Genomic DNA, 19,742 nt, shown 5'->3' with positions numbered 1-19,742 from the left:
TTCGGCCCAACTCTAATTAAGATCTGTCTTAGTGGAGTTTTGAGTATAGTAGTTTCTAAAGAGACCCATGGTTTTGGGGAGTCATAAGACCACCAGAATCTAATCATGGGTTCGGTCTCGAGAAAGCCCTCATTGTGGGGCGAAACGGCCGTCGACTCCACCACCTCTACACCTGCAATGACCTGCTAAGTATCCTTGTTTTGTATTTTGGAAAAAAAAATTTTAGCCGTTGATTACCAGTGTGTGTTTTTTACAAAGAAGTATATTAAAAGTTCAAGTTTTAAAGTGGATTGGTTGCTCCTGGAATGCTTTACTCCTTTCTGAATTATTGAATGAAATCTCTCACTGATTCTGGATGTTGCACCATCTCTTTTTGTATATGGTTCACGGCTATATATTTTTTATAGAGTGCACTCGCCACAACATATTCCTTTTTGCAATAATAGAATCTAATCATATCTAGGTTAGCAGCATAGTAATAGGAAATGATGCATGGAAGGCCTAAACCCCCTTTTTTTTTTTTTGGAAGTTTCATTATTTCGAAGGGAACTCGGGCCTTTTTACCTTGCCATATAAAATAGTTGATACATCTTTTAATATCAAGAAGAAAGGATTTACGTAATGGTATATGTACCGTTCTAAAGAAGTATAATATCTTAGGGAGGATGAACATTTTTAGAGCGGCAATACGGCCGGACCATGAGAGCCAGCTTTTGAACATTTCGGATGTCTCTTTTTTAATAGAAGCTAGCAAAGGGATGTAGTTGTATCGAAATAATTCTGCTGGGTTCTTCGTTATTTTGATTCCCAGATATGATACTTCCGAGACGGCCCATGGAAAATTGAATGTCTTTGTTAAGTTAGCTTTAACAAGGGCAGGCAAGTGAAACCCCATCAAGAAAGACTTATGCTGATTTAATTTATAGTAAGACGCTTCTGAAAATGAGAGAAGGACATTCATTAGGGCGGGTAAAGAGTTTTCAGGGTTGGATAAGATTAGAGCTACGTCATCTGCGAACATGCTGATCAGGTGTTGGGAGTCTCCAATTTTAATACCAGAGATATTTGGGTTTGCACGGATTTTTTGGGCGACTGTTTCCATTAGTAAGACAAAAATTATAGGGGATAGGGGGCATCCCTGTCGGGTGCCGTTTGATAGGGAAAAGGGTTTGGACAAGAAGCCTGCGGCATTAACTCTAGCTGAGGGGGAAGTGTATAATGCCATAATCACCGTTGTGATCCAACCTGTGAAGCCAAATTTAAGAAGTGTGGCTTTAAGAAACCGCCAATGAACTCTGTCGAATGCCTTCTCCGCATCTAAAGTGAGCATCACCGAAGGCATCCGACAGAGTTCAATAAATTTGACTATGTCCAGCATGCGTCTGGTTCCATCTGAGGCCTGCCTGCCCTTTGTGAAACCCACCTGGTTATGCGATAATAAGTAAGGGGTACATAGCATTAATCGGTTGGCTATAAGTTTTGCGTATAATTTTGTGTCTGCATTTAATAGGGATATTGGTCTAAAGTTGGCAGGGCTAGATTGGTCCTTCCCAGGCTTTGGTAGGACTGTGATTATCGCCTCTAGGTATTCCTGAGGTATTTGCGTACCTGTTGCAAAGGTATTAAATAAAGTTGAGATGTGCGGGGCTAAGTTTTGAGCAAAGGTTAGAAGATATTCGTTGCTGAATCCGTCAGGACCGGGCGCTTTGTTACGTTTTAGGGATTTGATCACTCCTAGTACCCCTGACGGGGTGAAGGGCATGTTTAACTTTTCTAGCTGGGAGGGGGATAGTTGTGGAAGATTAATGTCGCTGAGAAAATTAGCTATAATTTCATCCGTGGGTTGAGGGGTAATGTGGTCGTCTTTAAGATTATATAACTTTGCATAGTACTCACTAAATAAATCTGCTATGTGTTTTGGGATTTGTGATTATGCATTTAGAAGCCGTATTGATCATGGTGTGGATTCTAGTTTTGGCCTGTCTTTGGTGGAGTAGTCTCGCTAGAAACTTGCCGGCTTTGTTGTGCTGCGAATAAGATTGTAGGTTTACTTTTTGTAGTAAGTAGTCATATTGATGCGTTAAGTGCATGCGCAGTTCTTCCCTCAGCTGAAACAGGGATTTATTTAATTCTTGAGTGGGGTTTTGTTTATGTAGTTTTTCTTTGAGTCGGATATTTGCAATAAGGTCATCATATACCTTGGCTCTTTGTTTTTTGAGGAAAGCTCCTTTGCGAATGAGTAATCCTCTAATGAACGCCTTGTGGGCGGACCATATCGTCGCCATGCCAACTTCCGGGGTGACATTTATGTTAAAAAAGGAGGTTATGTTTTGGGACAGCTCATTTTTAAAAGATAAGTCAGATAATAAGGAACTGTGTAGTTTCCAGTAAAAGGGTTTTTGGGCCAGGGGACCTTCTTTGATCGAAAGTTCAATTGGAGCGTGGTCGGACCATGTTTTTATACCTATGGAGGCTGACACAATATCTTGAATAAGAATTTTGTCAACTAAAAACATATCGATTCTAGAAAAGGATTTATGTACCCCAGAAAAGAATGTGTAATCCTTTTCAGAGCCGTGCAAAATCCTCCAGGGGTCGAAGAGTGAGTTCCATCTTAATTGTTTATCAATTAAGATCAATTTACTAGGGTCTTTGGCTGTGGAGTCTATTGCTGAGGTACAGGCGTTGAAATCTCCTCCAATTAGGAGGCGGCCTTTTTTCAGGGTTTGAAGGCGTGTGCATATTTTTTGTAAGAAGGCCTTTTGTCCTTGATTGGGACTATATACGTTTACTATTGTAAAAGGTTGGTTATTTACTGATCCAATGAATATTATGTATCTTCCCTGCGGGTCCTGTATGATTGAAAGGGGTTCGATTTTAACATCCTTATGAAAGGCTAGTAAGACTCCTCTTTTCTTTTTCGAAAAGGAGCTGCAGTAAATTGTTGGATATAAGGGGTTATGGCAATATTTGGTATCGTCCTTTAGCAGATGTGTCTCTTGTGCGAGCACAACTTGGGGCAATTTAGATTTGACCTCCTTCCAAAACATAAATCGTTTAGTTGCTGAGTTGAGACCCCTAACATTTATCGATATAAATTTTAAAGGCATACTTATTCTTCCTTTTGCTGCGAATCCTGCATTATTTTAGTAAGACGTTGTAGAAACCTGTGCACTGTGGTGTGAGAATGGGCGTTTGTGCCAGATGGGAAGAGGCTACTGTGATTAGAGGCAGATAAAGTGGATGAAATTAACCAGATAATAACATAGCAACCGAACAAACTTAAATAACCATTTACAGCTGGGATTAGCCCAGTCAACAAACTCAGATGTATAAACGTGTGGTACAGTTCGTCATGCCACACTAGAAAACCTGGGGGTAAGATTATCAACATTTCACGTGTTGATAGGAATAGAAGAGATCTATTCGTGTGTGCACAGCAAGAATGTGGCCAATCCTCAGACAGGCCTTCAACGCTTAGATTGGGACCGCCAGTCCGGGATAATCTTGGAGGGACCCATTGGATCTGATGCAGAATGTGCAGTCTCCGGGATCTGGATCTTTAGCTGACGGAATAGTTTGAGACCATTCTCTGTTGAGGTGATTACGTATTGCTTGCTGTTGTAAGAAAAAATTAGTTTGGTAGGGAAGCCCCATTTATAGGGGATTTGTATTGCTTGAAGTGCTTTTGTGTAGGGTTGAAGTTGTCTCCTCAGGAGTAGGGTCATTGCAGAGAGATCAGAGAATAAGTGGATGTGGGAATACTGCTCAGGGAGAGCTCCCTTTTTCCGGATGTATATCATCAGTTCATCTTTAGTTGTGAAGAACAGGAACCTTGCAATTACATCCCTGGGAGTAGAATTGGGTAGATGAGCAGGTTTTGGTAGTCTGTGGGCTCTATCGATTGTCAGCTCGACTTCAGGTATATTGGGGAGCGCCGCTTTGACCAGGCCTTTTAACCACTTGCCGACCGCCTACTTCATATTGGCGGCGGCAAAGTGGCAGCCCCAGGACCACGTAACGCAGATTGGCGTCAGGTCCTGGGGCACTCTCTGGCCGGGGATCGCGCGCTGGGATGCGCGCGCATCCGCCGGCAATAGGCTCCGCCCACCCGCGACGTCAACCCGCCGGCCAATCGGAAGCGCCGGCGGGTTGTTAACCCGACGATCGCCGGATAGGAAGCGTATAATACGCTTTGTAATGTTTACAAAGTGTATTATACAGGCTGCCTCCTGCCCTGGCGGTCCCAGTGTCCGAGGGACCACCAGGGCAGGCTGCAGCCACCCTAGTCTGCACCCAAACACACTGATCTGCCCCCCCCCGCCCCCTGATCGCCCACAGTACCCCTCAGACCCCCCCCCTGCCCACCCCCCAGACCACCATTTGCACACAATCACCCCCCTAATCACCCATCAATCACTCCCTGTCACTATCTGTCAACGCTATTTTTTTTTTAGTCCCTAAACTGCCCCCTGCTCCCTCCTGATCACCCCCCCACCCCTCAGATTCTCCCCAGACCCCCCCCAGACCCTCCCCCCCCCCTGTGTACTGTATGCATCTATCCCCCCTGATCACCTGTCAATCACCTGTCAATCACCCGTCAATCACCCCCTGTCACTGCCACCCATCAATCAGCCCCTAACCTGCCCCTTGCGGGCAATCTGATCACCCACCCACACCAATAGATCGCCCGCAGATCCGACATCAGATCACCTCCCAAATCCATTGTTTACATCTATTCTCTCCTCTAAACACCCACTAATTACCCATCAATCACCCATCAATCACCCCCTATCACCACCTGTCACTGTTACCCATCAGATTAGACCCTTGCGGGCACCCAATCACCCGCCCACACGCTCAGATTGCCCTCAAACCCCCCCTTATCGATTCGCCAGCGCATTATTTACATCCGTTCTTCCTTGTAATAACCCACTGATCACCTGTCAATCACCCCCTGTCACTGCCACCCATCAATCACCCCCTGTCACTGCCACCCATCAATCAGCCCCTAACCTGCCCCTTGCGGGCAATCTGATCACCCACCCACACCAATAGATCGCCCGCAGATCCGACATCAGATCACCTCCCAAGTGCAGTGTTTACATCTCTTCTCTCCTCTAAACACCCACTAATTACCCATCAATCACCCCCTATCACCACCTGTCACTGTTACCCATCAGATTAGACCCTAATCTGCCCCTTGCGGGCACCCAATCACCCGCCCACACCTCAGAACGCCCTCAGACCCCAGCCCTGATCACCTCGCTAGTGCATTGCTTGCATCCATTTCCCCCCTCTAATCACACCTTGAGACACCTATAAATCACCTCCTGTCACCCCCTAGCACACCTACCCATCAGATCAGGCCCTAATTTGCCCCGTGTGGGCTCCTGATCACTCGGCCAAACCCTCAGATCCCCCTCAGACCCCCTTCCGATCACCTCCCCAGTGCATTGATTGCATCTATTTTCCCCTCTAACCGCCCCCTGAGACACCCATCAATCACCTCCTGTCACCCCCTAGCACTCCTATCCATCAGATCAGGCCCAATACATCCTGTCATCTAAGAGGCCACCCTGCTTATGACCGTTTCCACAAAATTTGCCCCCTCATAGACCACCTGTCATCAAAATTTGCAGATGCTTATACCCCACAGTTTTGGGCCCGTAAAATGCCAGGGCAGTATAGGAACCCCACAAGTGACCCCATTTTAGAAAGAAGACACCCCAAGGTATTCTGTTAGGTGTATGATGAGTTCATAGAATATTTTATTTTTTGTCAAAAGTTAGCGGAAATTGGATTTTTATTGTTTTTTTCACAAAGTGTCATTTTTCACTAACTTGTGACAAAAAATAAAATCTTCTATGAACTCACCATACCCCTAACGGAATACCTTGGGGTGTCTTCTTTCTAAAATGGGGTTACTTGTGGGGTTCCTATACTGCCCTGGCATTTTAGGGGCCCTAAACCGTGGGGAGTAGTCTAGAAAACAAATGCCTCAAAATGACCTGTGAATAGGATGTTGGGCCCCTTAGCGCACCTAGGCTGCAAAAAAGTGTCACACATGTAGTATCGCCATACTCAGGAGAAGTAGTATAATGTGTTTTGTGGTGTATTTTTACACATACCCATGCTGGGTGGGAGAAATCTCTCTGTAAATGGACAATTGTGTGTAAAAAATAATCAAAAATGAGTCATTTACAGAGATATTTCTCCCACCCAGCATGGTTATATGTAAAAATACACCACAAAACACATTATACTACTTCTGAGTACGGCGATACCACATGTGTGACACTTTTTTGCAGCCTAACTGTGCTAAGGGGCCCAAAGTCCAATGAGTACCTTCATGGCCGGATTTCTGGCAAGGCCGCATAGGCCATGGCCTAGGGCACCAGATAAACAAGGGGCGGCCTGCAGACAGTGGGCATTATTTGCAGGGCATTATTTGCAAGTGTCCAAACAAATGAAAGGGGTCAGGATAACTGCACTATTAGTACCAGCTGGCATCTGCCTGTGCTGTGCTACAGGCAGCTGTGGTCCGTTAACCAAACGTTTGTGAACAGTGTGTGACTAGCAAAAAGCCAGACCTTATCCAATGACAAAGCAGCAGCTCCAGGCAGTTACAGAAGGCCGGGTCTCACACACTTGGCATGGGGGATGAAAGGACCAGGGGCAGCACCAGCAAATAGTACAGAATACAGAAGGCAGCCTCTCACAGTACCCATTTCTTAATTATTGATTGGCCAGCACTGTTACCCTGAAAACAGCAGTGGGTACAGGACTCACTTTTACGTGTTGCTGACCCCACCCAATGTCCAATTGTGAGCCACTTTTGACAATGTGTGTGTGGTGGATGGCTCCCACCTTGCCCATCACCTGTAGATCACTTGATTAACCAGTTCCCCATGAGACGTGATTGATTCACTTCATATTGCCATGGAGATCTCGGCACTAGCCGCAATAGAGGACACCAGCGGCCCAAAAATGTTTGGGTGGGTGTGTGTGTGGAGAGAGGTGGTAGGATACGGTTTCGGTTGGGGCGGCTGGTAATAGTCGGCCTTGGGCGGTAAGAAGTACAAATCCGGCCCTGAGTACCTTTAGGATTTCACAGGTCATTTTGAGACATTTGGGTTCAAGACTACTCCTCACGGTTTAGGGTCCCTAAAATGCCAGGGCAGTATTGGAACCCCACAAATGACCCCATTCTAGAAAGAAGACACCCCAAGGTATTCTGTTAGGTGTATGATGAGTTCATAGAAGATTTTATTTTTTGTCAAAAGTTAGCGGAAATTGGATTTTTATTGTTTTTTTCACAAAGGGCTTGATTCACAAAGCGGTGCAAAGTGTTTGCACGCTGGTGAATTTGCCCTTATCACGCCTAAACACCGTTTAGGCGTGATAAATTAAGCCTCGCGCGCAAAGTTTTGCGCGTAAATGTTTACGCGCGCAATGAAATTAGCTTCGCGCGTACATGCTCCGCATCGCGTGATGACACTGTTTCCGCGTGATCAGGCGTCGGCTCGCGCGTACTCGATACAAATCACGCGATGTGAACTTGTCAATAATAGCATGGAACCCTGCGATGACTTTACGCGCGTAACTTGTTTCGCGCGTAGACCACTACGTGCTGCGCGTGCGCAATCAATTAACCATGTGTTTGTGATAATGATGTTAATGAACTAAAGTAGTTGACAATTAACTGGTGTTTTTGCCCTTTATAAGCTTGGCTTGTGAGGAGGTTATTCAGAAAGGTTTGTGATTGCGATAGAGCAAGTAAGTGCTGTTTGATGTTGTGGCTTCCGTTTGTTCCCCAACAGATATCCCGGAACCCCGGAATATTTTGTATAACATAGATTTTAAAAGTTTGTTTGTCAGTTTCAAACAAACTTTCAAATCTATGTTATCCAAAATGATAAGGTATTTTTAAAAAACAGTTTCTTCATCTTATTCCCAATGTTCTCATTAATATATCTTGCAAAAGCAGAGTTTATAGCATTTTAAGGTAGATTTGCTATTATCCGTTAAACTGGGCAGGTTTTTTAAATGTTTTTGTTTTGTTAGTTTTTATTTTTCTAATTGAATCTGTAAAAACAAAACAATTTTTGTTTGTCATGTTTTTTTGTGTAAACTTGTAACCTCTTTTAGCCACTGGTGCCCCTACAGGCTCAGGGGCCCTGGGGCAACTGCCTCCTTTGCCTCTATGGTAGCGCCTGCCCTGCCCCCAATCCACATTCCAATAGTTGATAAAGGTGTTGCCAATAGTTATGTAGATTTGTAAATTAATATGTGGAATTAATGTAAATGTTTTTAATTTTTTTTTTTTTTTTTTTTTTTTTAAATGTGTAATCTTATGTTTTCAAATGTTGTTATTGTTATTTCCTTTGTTATTTCATTGACAGATGGAGCCTTTTGCTGTTTGTTGGAATGAGGCTCGGACTGTTGCCCGCATATGCCGCTATAATCAGCGCAGGAGACACATTCCACGTCTCATACCGGAACGCACTGATGTGGCGTTGCTTACAGACAGAGAACTGCTGAGGCTGACAAGGCTGAACAGGGCAGCCTTTGATGAGCTGTATGCTCGTTTGGAGACCTATCTCAGGCCATTAACATCTCGAAGTCATGCTGTGAGTGGGCAAACTAAGTTGTTTGCCTGCCTGCAGTTCCTGGCCAATGGGAGCTTTCAAAGGCTGGGTGGCTTTGCCTGTGGGGTGTCCCAGTCCACCATGAGCAGGGTTCTATCCCAGTTCCTGATGGGCATGCGGAGGATAAGCAGACAGTTTATCCGCTTTCCGAGTTCCCGTGCCCAATGGGATGCAGTCAAAGTGGCATTTTACCATCTTGCCCAAATGCCCAATGTCATCGGGGCCATTGACTGCACCCATGTTGCACTTGTTCCTCCAAGTGCAGATGAATACATGTATCGGAACCGGAAGTTGGGCCATTCATTGAATGTCCAAGTAGTGTGTGGCCCTGACATGGAAGTTTTCTCTGTTGTCGCAAAATTCCCTGGTTCGTGTCATGATGCCCATATTTTACGTGAATCTGGCCTTTTTAATTTTTTTCATGCGTTTTATCGTGATGGCGGCTGGTTGCTTGGTAAGTTTATGGTTGTTTTATGTATAATTAGGTATGTGTCTTCATTTGATGTATATGTATATGTATATGTATGTATATATATATATATATTATGTATTTATGTTTTTATTACATTCAATGTGATGCAGGATATCCTTGCCTGCCCTGGCTTCTGACACCTCTTGGCCATCCAAGCAATAATGCAGAAGAGGCCTATAACCGAGCACATGTTCGTACCCGTTCTGTTATAGAGCGTTGTTTTGGGCACTTAAAATCTCATTTCCGCTGCCTTGACAACAGTGGAGGTGCGTTGTTATACAAACCACAGAAGGTCATTGACATTATAGTGGCCTGCTTTGTTACATAACATTTGCATTAAACAAAACCTCCCTGGCTACAGGCTTCCACACACACCCTTATCTGTGCAATCGGATGACTTTGATGATGTCCAGGAGCCTGATGAAGCCGGCAATGTAGTGCGGGCAAGGGTGATTGTTGACTTTTTTGAATGATTTTTTTTTTTTTTTTTGCTCCCCTTTTTTAAAATGCAGCGTAGAGTAAATATTTGGTCTATTAATATTATGGGGACATAGCCTTGCAATGCTGTTGTCCATGTATATTGTGGACTACACGTGTATTTTCAGACAAATAATGTCAAATTAATGGCATTTTGACTGTCCATGCCATTGCACATGTGCAACTGTGCACTGAAAGATTGCACAATGTGCTATGATGTACATACAGTTAATGTCAGTTAATCAGGGGCGTATCAATAGGGGGTGCAGAGGTAGCGACCGCATCGGGGCCTTTGGGCCAGAGTGGCCCCAAAGAGCCCTCCCTCAACTACAGTATTAGCTCTCTATTGGTCCTGTGATCATAATAATTACTTATATAGCTACTTTGAATCGTGGTAATCATTAACAAAATGTTCCCCATCCCCTTCTTGCACCTCTGACACTGTAGTTGCCATTGGCAGATTTTGGTGCGCCATATCAATTGTTATGTCTAGAGTGCTTGGGGGGCCCCATTGTCAAACTTGCATCGGGCCCCGCAGCCCCTTAGCTATGCCACTGCAGTTAATTTTGATTGTAGTGTGTACTGTATGAAGAAACAGAGAAAATGTGTAATGCATAGGGGCCTTTTAAGGTATATACACACAGCCTGAAACTGGCGCGGCAACAACGTGGCATCCGTGTGTTGTGGCGACAGGTCACCCGTGTGTATGACGCGCACGGCCACAACTGTTGCTACTTCCAGCTGTTGGCAGACCAGTGAGATGGCCAAATTGGGCCAACAGCTGTTGTTGAAACTTAGCCCAAACTGTCACTAGTGCACCACGCATATGGGGGTCTGTGTATGTTAATGTAGACTTTTTATTGGCAGTTTGTGCTGTATATATGCGCGCACGTGCGTATTGCGCAGAGTTGTAAGCGCGTATGGCGCAGAGTACAATGCGCACATGTTGCACAGTGACATGGGCGTTTTGCGCGCATGGCGTCGATCGACATGCGCACATGACGCAAAGACGCCCGTGCACGTTGTGCGGTGCGCGCTACGCGCGTTAGGGCGCACTTTGCATACTGGAGTGACAGGAAGTGCCAGGAAGTGACCCATCTTCTGTGTGGAATTGGAGCCAGACAGCAGCCAACATGGTGCAGAAATTCACCAAGCGGGAGAGAGTGTATTTGGCCACTGTAAGTATAAATATTTAGTGGCTGTGTATAACATGTGTCTGTTGTCATGCCTTTATGTATGTATTATGTATGTCTGTATGTAGTTGTATTTTGTTCAAGACTGTATATAAAGGGTGTTGTTTCAACCTGCGATCACAGACTGTTGTATTTTGTAATGGTTACATCTATAGATCTGATGTAGGATACTGACTGTGTACACTTGTCATTTTGATGACAGTGTGATTTCCAGTAGTATGTTAAATGTGGCACCATTATTGATGTATTGGTTGATTAATGTGTCATGTGATTGTGATGAAAAAGTGTTGTTGGTCAGCCATAGTAGCTTAATTCCACAATGTTATTGTCATTTCTTAAAGGGCCACTGCAGGGTACATAATGTTTGAAGAACTGTGTTTTTTTTCAAAGTGTAATGTTGACAATGTATAATTACTGTTTTTTACATTCAAAAAGTAATTGTAGTAATGATTCACATTCTGACTTTCAGTACATGTTGACAAGGGCCTCAATTCACAGAGCATTATCAAACGTTTCTCTAACACTTTATCAAACGTTTGATAATTTAACGCATGGGTAAAATGTCGTTTGCAAATCACTAAGGTGTTATTTATTTTTTGACCGCTTTATCGGTTAAACATGCAGCCCCCTGTTGATCCCTGATAGGAATGTATGTGTATGTGAGAAGGTCTTGACGCCACTAAGGGCCTGTTTCCACTACACACAGATTTGGATGCTGAAAAGTGACTCACATGAATGCCTATGGCCAAATCTGCCTCATAAAATGTGTGTTTACTGGCAAAAGGGCCGTAGGCATTCATTGGAGTCATTTTTGATGCATCCAATCTGTATGTAGTGGAAAGAGGCCACTTTGCCAATTGAGTCACCTAGTCACCCACCACCACAACACTCATCTTCCTTGTTGTCCTGTGTTTGTAATGAGGTTTGGGTCTAGTAGCTTGATCATACTAATGCTTGGTACACACTGAGATTTTCTGGTCGATTTACTGTCAGATCGATTTTTGCCAACATGTTCGATTTGCTTTCAGATGGTTTTCCAAGTATTTTCCGATTGATTTCCTATTAAAGTGCACACTGTATATGCACAACTCTATCTTATCACGTCACTTGGGGTCTTCCTCCAAGTGAAATGTGACTTTGTTAGCAATGTTTTTCTTCTTACAGACGTTACTCCGCACCGATTATGATCGGCTGACGGACCTCTTTGAAAAGAGGCGAATAATGGAGGACCTGCGGGGTGAACTGAGGCAGCACTTCAGGGGCACCCACAGCATCACCCAGATCCAGCGGAGGTGGTCGGACATGAAGAGGAGAGAGCGGAGCTTCGTCCGAGAAGTGCAACGTGAGCATGTGCCTGGTATGTAATGTATAAAAAATAATTTGTTTGTTAACCTAGAGGGTGTTGAATTGAAGAAACCTTTAATGTACATGTCCTTTTGGTATTGTTGTGCTTGCTCTGCCTGGTGTGTTAAGTCAAGCAATTGCTTTGGGCCTAAGGAAGCACAATGCATGTAGCAGGGGTGCCTTAACTCTGTTTTTATGGGGCTTGTTTAACTACTGGACCGGAAAATATATAGATATAGATATAGATATAGATAGAGAGAGAGACATTCAAGGGAATGGCGCCCGTTGTAAAAAAATAAAGTAACATACTGACTTAAGGAGAGTGAAGGCTGATTTGGACCGACCCTTCCGTCTCCATAGGTGAGTATAGTACTTTATTTTTATAATGGTACCCATTCACTTTAAAGTGAGCCACAAACCTAATTTTCTGTTGTCTTGTGTAAATAATGGTGATTATTGCCGATGGGCCAAGCAGATACGTTAATGGCTTGTACACAACTTAAATTATCAATTTGGACGTTACATTGCACTACAGATATAGCAGGAAGTGTATGTGTGCTGATTGGTCATACATCAGTACTACAGGTGTGTTTCCTGCAGCCTCATTCTCAACCCATTACTTGTTTTGTTGGCAGCAACACATTACTTCCCATACATCCATTTCCATTCGCATCCCAAAGTAACGGTGAGAAAGTTATTGTCCCGGTTTAATTGATGGGTTCCAATTATATTAATGTGCCCCACGGATGATTTATGTATTATAATGCCAATGTAAGATTTTCAAAATAATAGAATGGAAATGACTACTTTATCCATTCTATTAATTGCCCTTACACTACATACATTTAAGTTACATGTGAATGTAACTTGAGATTGACTGTTCACCTTGACATTTGGTAGATAATTGTGTTATGTCAAATGTAATTTTACATTGACTTATTGGCCAATCAAACTCATCTAACACTTGTGTTGTGTGAAAGTGCTGTTCACCACAAGTCAGTTAACCACCTAAGTACCAGTGGTATATGCCCCCTTAATGATCTTAGACGGCGGAAACAGGAATTCATGACTAATAGCTGGACATTGCTGCCGCACAGCTGCTTGGAGAGCCACTATTGGGGGGGGGGGGGGGAACACATCGTAAAATGCTGCAGCGCTGACTCTTTGCTAGATACAGCCTGGTAGCCATTTGGAAAACAAAATTGAGTACCTTTAATGTTGCATGGACTTTCAAGACATGTTTGTATGTCTGTCTCTATAGATGCACAAATGCCACCCCGCCGACGCCGCGGGAGGGCACAGAACGACTCGGACGAAGCTCAGGACCAACCACCTCCACTGGATGTGGGTGAGGCAGCAGGTCCCTCCAATGAGGCAGGTCCCGCAAACCCAGCTGATGTGGATGATGGTCCACCAGCTCTGGAGGCCCAAGAGCCTCAGCAACAACAGGTTGCCCAGCAACCACAAGCTGGTCAGCGGCAAAGACACCGCAACAGTAGGTTTTCTCCTTAATACTGTCCAAACCTTGACATGCATATTTGTGGTGTTGGAACATTGGTTAATGTACATTTGTTTCTCTTTTAAGGGCGTGCTGAATTGGCTGGGATTTGCCGCCAACTTGCCCAGGTGACTTCGGCCCTGCAGAATGCCCTCCAGTCCTCCTCATCGGACTCAACTTAGGGTGAAGCTGCAAGGGTCATTTCTAGCTGCACAGAAGAAAACTGTCCAGGCATTTTTGCCTTAATGCTGTGCAAAGCATTATGGTAGTTCTGATGTTGTGGTTCTCTGGTTTTGGACCCTTTGTTTTAGTTTGTAGCCATCCCCTTTAAGGATTTGTATATTTATATTTTTATTTTTGATAAAAAGATTCTACACTAAAACTTGCACTCATCACTTTGTAGATAACATTTTACTTGTACCAACTTGTTTGGATTGGCAAAACCTTACTAGTTACATTGGGTGACGTTACAGCTATAATTATCAGTATAACATCCCTAAACGCACTGTTGAACCAACATGTCCCGAAGAAAGAACAACAGTGCATGTGCCTTTACATTGCACATACATATGCAATTACCTGTGCACAGTCAATAGAAGTCAACTGGCAATGTTTGTGGTTTCCAGGAAAACATGCAATGTTGCTGGGCCTTCAGGAGATGCTTTTGGTACTGTGTCATAAATTTATTTTAACACACTTTATTGGCATTGACAAAATAATAATGACCCAAATAGGTTGATGCATTACAAGTAGGGATGGATCAGCCTAGGAGAAGCATGTGAACATTTTTAGCATGTGACCGAGTTGTAACCTTATCTTTGTCTGTGAATACTTCCTGGTTGACCACATGCTCAGGACCAGGCAATGTGAATGTGACAAATCTATCAGGTGATCAAACTGCACATGTTTCCCCATGAACTGTACTAAGCGCCACCATCCAGAATTATAAGTTAATACTCAGCCATCATTATATTACCATAGTCACTGTGTAAAAAAACCATATACTTTACACATGTTTGCAGTGAAATGTTTGGGTTACTGAATGTTAATCATTTGCTTGTTGTGCATACATCACAATGGCCTCAATTCACTAAGCTTAACTCCTGTCTTTAATAACTCTTCAGAGGTGTTTTACAGTTATCACCATGGTCATATAATTGTGAAAACTGTAAATCAGCTCGGAAGAGTTATTAAAGACAGGAGTTAAGCTTTGTAAATTGAGGCCAATCTCAGAAATGTTTGGCCAACAAATTAGGTATGGAAAGGTGCGTACACACGCACTACTGTTGCCTGAAACCCCAGCCAGCAACAGAGCCATCATTCCGTAGTGTGTGTAGGGGCCTTAAGCTTTGCTCAAACAAATCACATTAAGATGTTGTAACGTCTCATTACCATTCATAACAAGGTCCATTAAAGACCAAGTCGAAACTGTAATGTTAGCAACAAAAATCATTTATTTAATAATTGCCGCAGCAATTCATTGTTATTTTCTATGGCATCTGCCATTCTGCCATGTGTAACATTGTGGCGGTCTACGCCATCAGCCAAACGCCCTAAAATTATATTAATACTTTCGCCTACTCGTGCCATTCGGCTGAAAACAACATTTTGGCGGTCTTGCCCGACAACCAGTCGGGCCAATAACTGTTGTTGGGCCGCACCCACAGTGGCCAGCTGCTGTAACGTGACCCCCAGCTCCTGACTAGTGGCATTGATGTTGGCCAAGTCATGATGAATTTGCCTCATCTGGGTCTCCATGAGGCCTCGATATTCATTTTGGGCCTGGAGAAACTGCCTCGAGTGCCACTGGTCAGCATTATAACTGGCCCGTGAATATGGCCGGGAACCTCCATGTGGTGGTGTAGTTGGTCCTGGACTTTCTGCCAGTGAAGCTGCCGATCCATCTGCACTTTCCAGTGACCCTCTTGTTGCAGCAGCACTTTCTTCATGTGACTGTGGTGAGTCGGCAGCAGCAATTTCTTGTTCCGAACCTGGTGAGGAAATTTTAATGGTGTCATTGGAGTCGGAAGAGAGGTGCAGGTGAAACTCATGCCCTTCAATGTCCTGATCTAGATCATAATCTAGTTCAAGTGGTGTCTCTTCAGCTAGGAAGGCAATATAAAAAGATTTTAGCTACATCTTTGCGGCCCACAAGAAGCTGCACCCTACTCATTTATACACTCACCAACAAAGCTTTCTTCAAGCCGTATCGGCTCCAGCAGCAGCACCACATCTTCCGACTGAATGTCACCTATTAATAGAAAGGAAAGAAACAAATATACACGTCTGGCCTCGGTTGTAATTCTAAACATTCCAGGACAGTGTGAGTCTTTTATGAAGAGCTATCAATAGTATCCAAATGCATTAAATAATTGTGCTCACATCTATCAAGCCTTCAATGGAGTCAAACATGTCCCATCATGAATCAATTTAATTTCATGCCACATTTGTCATCAATCTAAAAAGAACTAAGTATAGGACATTTTGTTGTATTTAAAGGGACTCAGCAGCGCAAAAAGTCGTGACAAATGCATACAATGGACAAATGCATACTATTTCTAAGCTCTTTATAGGCTTCACAAACCTATGTAAAGCGCCACCCTAGCCCTTGTAACTTTCTAAATGTTTGCTATGAAACTCACCACAAACGCTATCATTTATGCAAACATCATAAAGTACAAAAGGTGTAGTGCAGCGTTTTATACATGGTTGTAAAGAGGCAAAAGAGGTTATAAATGGTATGCATGTTTCAATTGTTTATACACTGCTCGGAGTCCCTTTAATAACATTCAACATAGTGTAATGAACAATTTCTACATCAATTAATATTGACATGTACATGGGGCTGTATGTAAGCAGCATGTACACAATACAATTATTGGTAGCATTCACAAACAATTACATCTGACATGTTGAAAGTGGTTTTTTTACAAACACACTCCATGACATATTGATTAGGAGGTACGTTAGAGATGTGTGTATTAGCTTGCTATCTCACACTACTAAATGATGGCTTAGGCCTCTTAACTACCTGGGGCCCAAGCAAGTTTCAATCTACGGCGGCCAGGGAATGCGGTGTTCCTGACCGGACATAAACTATGTACCATTCACCGCGCGCCCCCGCCCGTCCACGTTGCTTGGTCCGCTCTGCCCCTGCCACAATGTGATGGCCTGCCGCCTATATGACAGCAGACCACTGAGCTGGGCAGGAGCCCTTTTCATTGGCTCCTTGCCCTGTCATTACTATAAGCCGTTCCCATTGGCTTACATGGAATGACAGGGTCATGAGGCAATGGGCTCGATTCACAAAGCGGTGCAAACAGAATTCTCGCGCGCACCGGACTTTGCGCGCGATCACGCGCGCAAAGCGCTATGCTCGCGCGCAGATATGTAGCAGCCGCGCGGAAAGCGTTGTTATCGCGCACAAAACGCGGTAGGCGCGTACTGCCATTTGCTTCACGCGGAAAGCGGAATTTCACGCGAAGTACGGCTCAGCGCGCGATGCATATAACTAACAACTAACTGATAATCTGTGCATGCTTGCGAAGGCCTTCGCGCGCAAAGCGTTCGCGCGCAAAGCACTATGCGCAGTGCTAATTAGGTCCAATTATTTCTCTTGCTGAATCCAATTGAGCTAATTACTGTGTGGATTAAAGGATTTGTTTGAGGGTGTTGTTTTGTGGGTAGACATGGAGCCAGGTAGGAGTCAGGAGGTCCGTCGTAGTGCACGTGTCCATGCAGCTGCGCAGTCACCCACAACTGGGTATCGGCGCAGTGGTCGATTACAGAGTCGAGAATCCGGCCATGAGTATGGTGGTAGCCGCAGCCGCAGCCGCAGCCGCAGCCGCAGCCCCCATTATCACCGGAGTCCCAGGCACAGTCCCAGAGGAGGCAGACAACGCCACCGCACCGATAGTCCCCGTCCTGGGACGTCCTCTAGTCAAAGGGCCTCGCAGCAGGCATCAGCTGCAGAAGAAGCCCGTAAAAGGGGGGTGCGCTTTTCTGAGGCTGAGAACCTGGTTCTTTGTGAGGAGGTGGCCTTATATTTTCCACAGTTATATGGGAGCCTGTCGAGAAAGACAGATGTGGCCTCACGAACCAGAATGTGGCGCAGGATTTCACGCAGTGTGAGCGACGTAGATCAACGGCCTCGGACTGAACAGCAGTGTCGCAAACGCTTTGCTGACATCAAATTGCGTTTGCGCAAGAAGTTGAGCAAGCAGCGGCAGTACGCGTAAGTGTTTAAATTGTAGTTTGTACGAAAATGAATGTTCTGACAAAATGCATGTTCAAAACAATACAAATGTGCAACTGTTTTTTTTTTTTTTTTTTTTTTTTTGGTGTTTTTTTGTTTTTTAGGGTAATTGTTGGATAAATTGGGCTTTTGGGCTATGTTTTTTGAACCTTTTTTGAATGTGCTTCCTGTTTTATTTAAAGTATTGTAGACATGCATTACCTGGACTGGTGTCCTGCTTCTATGGTTAAAAAATTTACATACCCTCAAAAGAAACCTGTATGATCGTGCTGGCTCAATAGGGGGTGCCGAGGTAGCATGTGCATTTGGCCACTTGGCCTACAGGTGTCCTGTTGTAGCCACCATCATCCGCACTAGTACATTTTTATTTTTCTTATGCTGAACAGTTAGGCTGCAGTAGTGTGTGAATCGCACACTGCTAATCCATAATCAGTATGTGTCCTGGATTGTCAGTCACAACATGTGTTTGAAAGTTTCATCCAATAACCACTATGAAACATGCAGGAGACACGATTAGCAGGCTAGTGAAGCAAATGTATTTGTTTGCATCTGTGAAAAAACGTTAATGCAATTGTTTTTGAGAAAATTTTATTTTTGAGTTGTCATTTGTTTAATTGTTGTATCCCTTTATTATTGTAGTCTTGGTACAGGTGGTGGCCCAGCACGCTCTGTTGAATTTACGGATTATGAGCGAGTAGTGGAGCCTTTGTTGCCGACTGAGGCCCTGCATGGCATCAGGGGGGGCTATGATGCACAGTTGCCAAGCTCCGAAAGTTCCGAAGATGGTAATTGATTATTATGTTGTCTGTTTCCGGGAGTAGTTTAGTGCACAGGAAGTGTACTATTGTTACATTGATAATGTTCTAACTGACACTCTTGTAGGTAATGTTGTGTCTGTGGTTTCTGGGGATGCTGAAGTCAGTGACATCGGCCATGCGATATTAGAGGAAACTGATGCAGGCGACACTACTGGTGAGTTTGATGTGTTGTTGAACGAGATGGAAATGGAAAGGTCTTAAGGCAGATGTGCTGCATACATTTTTGGTCACCCTTTTTAACTATGACACTTTTGTCTAGGTGATGTTGCGGATGTGGGAACTGATGCTGCAGTGACTGACATCTCACTATCTGGGGCCCAATCTGATGCAGACTACACTACTGGTGAGTTTGATGTGTTGTTGAACGAGATGGAAATGGAAAGGTCTTAAGGCAGATATGCTGCATACATTTTTGGTCACCCTTTTTAACTATGACACTTTTGTCTAGGTGATGTTGCGGATGTGGGAACTGATGCTGCAGTGACTGACATCTCACTATCTGTGGCCCAATCTGATGCAGACTACACTACTGGTGAGTTTGATGTGCTATTGAAAATATGTAAGGCTACTTGCTTGTAGACTGGGATATGCTGGACACCTTTGTTGATATTTTTTTTTGGTTTTCAATGACAATTGTCTGTAGGTGATGTGTCTGCTGTTGATGCTGTAGTGGGTGAGGAAATAGGAGGGCTTCCGATGGCAACACATGTTTTGGAAACTACTGGTGAGTTTTATTTGTCCCAGGAAATCATGTAAAGAAAGGGACATTAAGAGTAATATTGTGGATAGCATATTTTGTTTTTTGAAACACTAAACAGTTTGAATAGGTGGGCTGCCGAGATTTGTGTGGATAATGTGGTTGCAGTCAATTGCATGCACTTAATATACACATAAACGTGCAAGATGTGACTAATGAATGTCATGTTATGGCTGCTTATCGAGGGGGTGATGTTGAAGGGCCATCAAAACTGTTTGTTTTTTGGATTGTTGAACTTTCCCATGGCTGAGTAGCATCATATGTCTTGTCAACAGAC

General features: G+C 44.0%; 1 long non-coding RNA gene across 1 annotated transcript; it reads left to right on the top strand.

The window, feature by feature from the left end:
- Positions 1-18,449: 18,449 nt before the first annotated feature.
- On the top strand, positions 18,450-19,044 carry LOC137543821 (uncharacterized). The gene is made up of 3 exons (XR_011025635.1): positions 18,450-18,675; positions 18,773-18,862; positions 18,968-19,044. It is a non-coding gene; the product is annotated as an uncharacterized lncRNA (long non-coding RNA).
- Positions 19,045-19,742: the final 698 nt, after the last annotated feature.

Source organism: Hyperolius riggenbachi, unplaced genomic scaffold (assembly GCF_040937935.1).
Source record: "Hyperolius riggenbachi isolate aHypRig1 unplaced genomic scaffold, aHypRig1.pri scaffold_214, whole genome shotgun sequence".
NCBI classification, from domain to species: domain Eukaryota; kingdom Metazoa; phylum Chordata; class Amphibia; order Anura; family Hyperoliidae; genus Hyperolius; species Hyperolius riggenbachi.
The sequence above is the reverse complement of the archived record's forward strand: the minus strand, read 5'-3'. Positions and strand labels throughout refer to the sequence as shown.